This window comes from Echinops telfairi, unplaced genomic scaffold (genome assembly GCF_000313985.2).
Source record: "Echinops telfairi isolate 266 unplaced genomic scaffold, ASM31398v2 ScPeMD7_7458;HRSCAF=8496, whole genome shotgun sequence".
Taxonomy (NCBI): Eukaryota; Metazoa; Chordata; class Mammalia; order Afrosoricida; family Tenrecidae; genus Echinops; species Echinops telfairi.
In genome coordinates this window covers 35,392,391-35,400,191 of record NW_022111358.1, presented here as the reverse complement: position 1 = coordinate 35,400,191, position 7,801 = coordinate 35,392,391, and the positions used below count along the sequence as shown (strand labels likewise).

Sequence of the window (7,801 nt, the reverse complement as noted above, 5' to 3'; positions counted from 1 at the left end):
CCGGCCCTCCCCGTGTCGCTCGACTGCGCATGGCACGCTGCGTCCCTCCCTCTCAGCGATCGCGCTGGCGGCGGAGCGGCCATAAACTGAGGAGGCGGAGCCGAGACGGGTCAGGACGACGCGTTGACTCCAGGACCAGGTACCGGGCTGGCGGGGCCACCCGGCGCGCTCCAGGGCCCAGCCCCTCCCCGCTCTGATTGCCGAGCCCATCTCTGCGGGGGCGGGCCTTCGTCAGGGCGGCCCTCCTGGGCCCACCCTCGCCCTCCGCGGGCCCTCCCCCTCCCCCTCCCCCTCCTCTTCCATCCCCTGGAGCTGCGGCCGCGGCTGAGGACACCATAGGCCGGCGACGGGGGACCGCGGAGCAGGGCTGCCAGGCCGAGAGGCGAGCTCCTGCCCCTCGTTCCTGCCCCCCGGGGCCAGGTGTCAGTTTGTCGTAAAGCCAAGAGGCGGCAGTTGTAGAGGTCCGCGCACCCCGCATCCCTCACCCCATCACCCCAGTCCCTTTCCTGAGCTCTTTGGTTCCCCACGGGGGCCGAGACGGGTGAGAGGCCGGGAAGAGCACGAGGGAAGGGGAGTCGTTAGTATAATTGCTCATGGTTTTCCGTTTCTAGGGAACTAATCTCTCGGACCGGCTTTGGGCTGCCTTTAGCTTGGCTTCCCGCCTTTGCCCAAGAAGGGGAAACCGTTCGACTTGGCGGTCCCCTTTTAAAAAGTAATATCTGTTGAAGTAAAATTACGTTGGAGGATGTACTTGGGGAGTTAAAAAACAATTCCACACTGGCTGATTCATACATAATAGAGACACTCAAGTCTATTTCTTGACTCAAGAGTTGAAGACAAGGAAATCTCACCTAGGAACCTGCCTCAGGACCACAAACCCAAACCCGTGAAGTCATAGTGACCCTGAAGGACAGATCACAGATCAGAACTGCACCAGATGGTTCCCAAGGCTATAAACTTTTGCGAAGGCTGACTGTCACATCCTCTTCCCAGGAGCAACCTTTTCGTTAGCAGCCAAGCACTTGAACCACGGTGCCACCAGTATACCTTTCTAGGTCAGGAGCTAGTTAATTGGGTCATTAGTTAATAACAAATTCCCTGCCATCAAGTCAATTCCGATTGACAGTGACCTGGCAGTATAGAACTGCCCCTGTAGGATTCTGGGAGTGGCTGGTGATTTCAAACTGCTGACCTCAAGGTTAGCAGCCCAATGTGTAACCACTACGCCACCCTGACCCCCTAATCATTAGTTACAGGGGTCAAATATCTTCTCCAACTTTTAATCACACCACCCCACTCGACCCCCACAAAACATAGCAACCAAACGTACTGCCATCGAATTGATAAGGCTCCTGGTGGCACAATATAGATTTTCTGTGGCTGCTAAATTCTTTAAGGGAGCAGACAGCCTCATCTTTCTCCCACAGAGCTTTCCGAACACCAGACAACTCCACCAGGGCACCTTTACTTTTTAACTGGATTTCTTAATAGGTTGTTTGTCTCAACTGCAGGGTTTATGGTGGTGGTATAGCAACAGGCATTTAACCTCAAAGAGTGACGGTTCAAACCCCCCAGCCGCTTGTTGGGAGAAAGATGAGACTCTCTGCTCCTGTAGAGATGTACAGGTTTGGAAATCTTATATAGATGGGCTGTTACAGTCAGAATCAACTGCATGGCAGTGAGTTTTCTTTTTTTCTTAATCTTTGTGGTTGCAGTGTTTATGGTTGTGACCCCAGCTAGGACTTTTAGAAAATCAACGACAAAATGGAAAGAAAATGAGCACAAATGAATTCGTCTTTCTGACCCAGTTGGTACCCAGTCAGTAGCACTGACAAAGCAGGTGTTCCCTTCTCAGCTCTCATGTTGTTTTTGTACACCCAGTCCTCAGCTTCTCCTAGCACACTGTCTCCTAGAACTTTCAAACAGGTCTAATCTGCCGTCTGCTACTTTACTCTGAACCCTTCCTGCGCCTCAATTTCCTGATCCGAAAGGCAGGGGTGATCATTGTGAGTGTGAACTGATGTCTGGCACACAGCCCACCACGGAGAGCTGCTGCTTTCATGATGTGTATGACTAGGCACACCTCGTTTTACTGAGCTTTGTTATTGCAGTTTGCAGATACTACTTTTCTTTTGTGTAAGGTGAAGGTGCGTGGCAAGTTTCTTAACAAGTTTGTCAGCACTATGCTTCCAGCAGCAGGGGCCCACTTCGTGTCCCTGTGTCACACTTTGGTAATTCTCACAAGATTTCAAACTTTTTCATAATGCAATTGGTGTAGACTTTGTGACTCCAGTGTAGTACAACATAACTTTCATATGCACTAGGACACACACAAAAACAGTCTCGCGTTAGTGCTGCAATACTTGCTTTCTGGCAGTGACCTGGAACCGAGCCTACACCTGCTCTGGGGTCTGCCTGTATCAATGTAACAGATAGGTGAGGGCCCCTTGCATATGTTAGACTCCCCCCAAAAAACAACCAAAAACCCAAACCCAAACCCATTGCCGTGGACCGATTCTCCCATCTATTACAGCGGAGAATTGAGAGCCCCACTCATGCCCGCAGATAGCCAGGCCTTTCTTCCTTGGCACCACTGGGTGAGTTCAAACCCATCTTTCTGAATTAGGCATATTTGCCCCAGGAATTCTCTGTCTTCACAAACTGCTATTCTAGTGGAAGAGACAGGCAGACAGGCAAAGAAGGGTCTGGAAGGTTGGTGAGATTTGAACACCTAACAGGTGGGGAGGTGGTATCTGAGAGGACTTTCTGTAGCACAGGACACCAGCGTGGAGGACTATGCCAAACAGACCAAAACATTTGCTGGGTAGGGGGGGGAGGTGTGGTCCAGGCCGAGGACCCAGAGACTTTGGGGTGTTTTGTGCTCCTTTTCCTGTCTTATCTTCAGACTCCACTCCCTCAACAAGGCCTCTCCCAAGGCTGGCTTCATGCCCCTTTTTAAATCTCTCTCGTGATTTTCTTCTTGAGTGAATTTTGTTCACTCCCATAGCATTAGCTGATAACTCCCAGATCCACTGAGCATCTCTCATCCACAGAGCCTTCCTTTCTTAGTGGAAGTCTTTTTCTAACTGACTTCTGTGTGTGTGTAGCCCTGGTAGCACAGTGAGTCAGCACTAGCTTGCTAACTGAAAGGTCAGTTGTTTAAACCCTCCTGATGGATCCTTGGGAGAAAAGACTTAGCAGTCTAATCCCCAAAAGATTACAGCCTAAGAAACCCTATGGGGCATTTTCACTCTGCCAGATAGGACCTTTATCAGTTGAAATGGATTCAACAACACACAACTGCCCATATGTACCTATATGTTATGTGATGGGGAGGAGGACAGAGCCCACATCCTCAGAACTGCTATGCTCCCAGCACACTGTACACTAGACCCTGGGGCCCTGCCTTCCTGCAGACTTGGGGCCTGCCCGCTGCACTGGAGACCCACTTGGCAGCTCTGGGGTTCAAGCAGCCAGCGGGGCCAGGGGTTAAAAGAGAGTCAGGGGAGATGCTGCCTGTGTCTGTCCCCTTCCTAGGCCCTGCCTCCTGCTCCCACCGTGCAGGGAGGACTCCACGGAAACAGGCTGGTCTCTGAGGGTCTGGAATATGAATCTGAGCCCAGAGCCTAGAAGATACTAAAGCTCCTCTCTGGGAAGAGAAGAGTTGCTCAGCAGCGCAGGCGGCAGCTTCAGTTTCCAGCCCCCGAATTCTCCTTGGGTCCCTCCTAGGAGGAGAGGGGAGCAGCAGCAGCAGGTTTGTGCACAGAGTTAGAGTTTTAACTGTTGTCCGAAACACGAAATGTCAGATAATGAGATTGTAAGTTAGGAGTAAGTTTGCCGTCTTAGAAGCCTTTTGGTTTCTTTGGAGTCACCACAATAAATAGACTTTAAACTGTCTCAGATGAGTATCTTTTTTTTTCCCCAGATGAGTATTTTTTAAAAAACAACTAGCAGCATTTTATCAAATAAATACTTGTGTGAAAAAAAAAGAAATACCTGCATAGAGTTTCTAAAGTACTGATTCAGGGCCTGTTGAAAAGCAGCAAGCCTCTGCTCTCCTGTCTCCACCCCAAGGCTGCTCTTTATTAACTACTCTGTCTTAGTCTGGCGACCGCTATATTTCCCAATAGCACTCAGTCTTGCTTCTCTGACATACAAGATGACTTGCTCTCATCTCTTCTCCCCCCTCCAATTTCTAAGTTTAATCACTCTATTTCTAGTTAATCTCTTAGTTACCGAGATACTGATGGATATGATGCTAACCAGGTTTCAGCATAGCCCTCAGACTATGATGGCTTAGTACGAAAGGCCAGTGACAACTCTGAAGATAGATAGATTTGCAACTGGCCAAGGGAGCAGCTCAGAACTGGGCAGCCTTTGTCTCTGTTGTACATGAGGTCCCTAAGGGAGAGGGAGAGGCAGAATGGAGGAGAGGGAAAGAGAGAGATCTGGGGGTCCTAGCCAAAGGCAGCTAACGGTCATTTATAATAACATTAAATTATACATCTCTTACTTGTCAACTTTCTTTTTTTTTTTTTTTTAAACATTTTATTTGGGGCTCATACAACTGTTATCGCAATCCATACACACATCAATTGTGTTAAGCGCATTTGTACATCATTCTCAAAACATTTTCTCTCCACTTAAACCCCCACATTAGGTCATTTTTCCCCCTTGTCAACTTTCAACCTTATCTGCACCCTCTTTGGAAGATGAGGACATGAACTCCCCTAGCCATTACTCCTATCTCTTCTATTTCCCATCTGTGTCAGCTGAACTGTTACTTCCAGATTTTCAAATTTTATAACATTCACGTTCTTTCCTAGTACCATAATCACGTCTGTGGGCTTTGTCTACAATTCCATTGTAAAACTCGAAAGCTAGTAGCAAACATGTACGATATAATCTTGTAAGCGTTGTTCACTAAAGAGCCAAGTGTAAGCTTCTCTGTGGTACCATTGTTTTGACCTCTGTGCCATAGTCAAGAGCAAGCGGGTTCTTACTTATTGCTCCGCTGCTTAAAAGTATTCCACATTTAGGTTCAGTTCATTCTGACTTTACCTTTATCCCATAATCCTTCTTGAGTTTCTGTTGACTTTAGGAAAAGAAGCTGTTTTACATCTTCTGTCTGTTAACACTCATCTTTTTTGCTCATTTATATATTTTACTAAATCATGTTTTTTTCAACCCAACCAACTTTGTGTTCTAATTTCGACAGATTCTTTTCCTGACCTGTTTCATCACTGTCATCCTGTGAATTTTTTTTAGTGAACTTAAAAAAAAAAAATTTTATCCTTTTCTTAGATTTTAGTCTCCTTTGGCTGGTGTACATCCTCAAGCACCTTTATTTATAAAGTATGTGGAAGGCAAAATGTTTTTCATTCCTTTTGTATCTGACAAATTATTTTGCATGCTCCATTTTATTGACAGTTCATTTGAGTATAAAATTCTCAATTCAAAAGAATTTTCTATAAGAGCCTTGAAGGCATTGGACCATTTCTTCTAGCACCTGGTGCTGTTTTTTAGAAGTCTGATGTCATTCTGATTCTCATTTTCCTTTTCCATTTCTAAATAGTTCTTCTATTTTTATAGTACTCTTCTAATTTAGATATCTCTTTGTTTGATCCTCTTCATCTTATTTTCTAGTTTTAAAAAATCTTTGTCTTTTCCTTTGCCATCTGAAAGATCTGATTCATATTGAAGGTTTAATTATGATTAGATGTAATCTTAAGAATTATTTCTTGCTATATTGTTTTTTTGCTTTATAGAGGCTGTATCTTTTGCATTCTCTGCAAAAATTAGGGGTTCTTTGTACTTGTATTTAAGTTCTCTTCTCTTCCCTGAATCATCTTTGTTTTCTCTCTCTGTAAATGGAATGTGTGTGTGTGAGTGTGTATGTATATACTTTAAAAGCTTTCTTGTTGATAACAGCTATCCCTAATAATAATACCTTGATTCACTGTTGTTTAAAGGTAGATTTCTTAAATGATAGTTTGGAAAGGATACAGCTTTGATTTGGGGGTTGGGAGAAAGTGTGATAGGAATTTTTGTTTTTTAATTAAATATTAGTAACCAAGTTATCAATAATTCCATACTCCTGGGAACAGCTATGTAGTAGATTCTATTTGTTTCCTGAAATGTATTTATAATAAACATTTTAAATTAAAAAAAAAATAAAAGCTTTCTTGTTTTTAAATGTCTGGTGTCTTTGCTAGCCACTCGTATTTATTAATACTGGAATAGAAAAGCTGACTGGGAACTCTGTCTATATGACCAGGTGCCCAAGACTAGTCAGCTGGCAAGTGTGGATTTGGGCTGTCTGGGCATCAGTGGGCAGTGATGCTGGAGGCTTGTTTTCAGTTCCACTTTCCCTTCCTCCTTCCTGTTTGTTACAGACTTGATTCAGACACCCTTCGGACTGGCCTGGTGGGCAAATTGGCCTTCCCTGTGCTTAAGCCTCCTGTCCGTATTTCACGGCACACCACTCTTCCCCAATTTTTCCCGCTCTGAGAAATGTGTTGAGTTTTCATTTATCAATAGCCTGTCTCATTCTACTCTCTGATGTAGGTTTATAATTTTTTTATATTTAGTTTTCATAATTTTTTATTTATAATTTTTATTTACTTGAGTGATAATAGTAAGAGAGGTGGGATCAATTCTTGTGCTCAGGTTAAATTCTTGAATGAAAAAGCCTAAGTATCCCCAGTTTTTAAATCTCTGAATAAATTAGAAATGTAATACATTGTTCCAAGTGTGAGCAGCGGAAGGCAGCAAAATGGCCAAGTCCAGGTATTAGATGGCTGCTGGTAACCTCATTTAGAGATTTGATAGTTGAAATCCAGAGAACCAAGGGAACTTGATCAAGTTCACACAGACACAAGAGCGAGCGCCAAGGTACTTACCAGGCCTGCTTGCTTCCAGAGCCTGTGCTTTCTTCCGTGACACCATGTTGTCATTCGTAAGTCTCCTCTGCTGGGACTTCCGATTACCACAGGGTGGTACCTGGAATGCTCCAGGGAGCCTGCAAAAGCAGATACCTACGCTTTATCTTGGATTATGGGACAAAGGTTTTTAATTGCCAGAGGGTGCTGAATAATTTTTTTTTTCTGAAGAGGGGCAGTAGGCCAAGTAACTTTGCGAACTTATTCGCTAGATATTTTAAGTCTTCTTAGTTTTTCTTACATTGTATAGTCACAGTATGTACGGAAATAAGGAAATTAGCTCACTGTCTTAACTTCAGGAGCCCTGGTGGTACAGTGGTTACACTTTGGTCTGCTAACAGTAGGTCAGCAGTTCAAAACCCCCATTGCCTCCACAGAAGGACAAGGCTTTCTACTCCTATAAAGAGTTACTGTCTCAGAAACCCACTGGGGCAGTTCTACCCTGCCCTATCGGGTTACTCTGAGTCAGAATTTACTCGATGGCAGCGAGTTTGATTTTGCTTTGCTACCTACACTTTAACCTTGCTTAATAACTAAACCAAGCTCATTGCCATCGAATCATTTCCTACTCAGAGCATCCCTATGTGTAGGACAGAGTAGAGGGCCCTCTGAAGGTATCTCATGACGGAGACTTCTACATCTCTTCTCTGGAGAACAGCCGGTAGGTTCAAAGTGCTGGCCTTCCACTTAGCAGCCAAGTACTTTAACCACTGCAACAGTGGGACTCCTTAAACTTTCCTAGTAGCTTCTATTTTTGTAAATTAATCTTTTGTTTTGACTGTTTGAAACATTTGTAAGTCCTTCCTGTGCCTTTTTCTTTTCTTTTTTTTTTAAACATTTTATTAGGGGCTCATACAACT

At 44.6% G+C, this 7,801-nt stretch overlaps 1 protein-coding gene across 4 annotated transcripts in view; it reads left to right on the top strand.

Annotated features, from left to right (window-relative positions):
• The first annotated feature begins 56 nt into the window (after positions 1–56).
• Positions 57–7,801, top strand: part of STRADA (STE20 related adaptor alpha) — a 28,229-nt gene continuing 20,484 nt past the window's right edge. For 2 of the 4 annotated variants that reach the window (XM_045299734.1, XM_004707269.2), the window contains exon 1: positions 57–139. The gene's annotated coding sequence lies outside the window, so the exon portion shown is untranslated. Of the gene's footprint in view, positions 140–3,541; positions 3,755–7,801 lie in introns of those variants that run through there. The other 2 variants (XM_045299733.1, XM_045299735.1) reach the window with 2 other exon arrangements.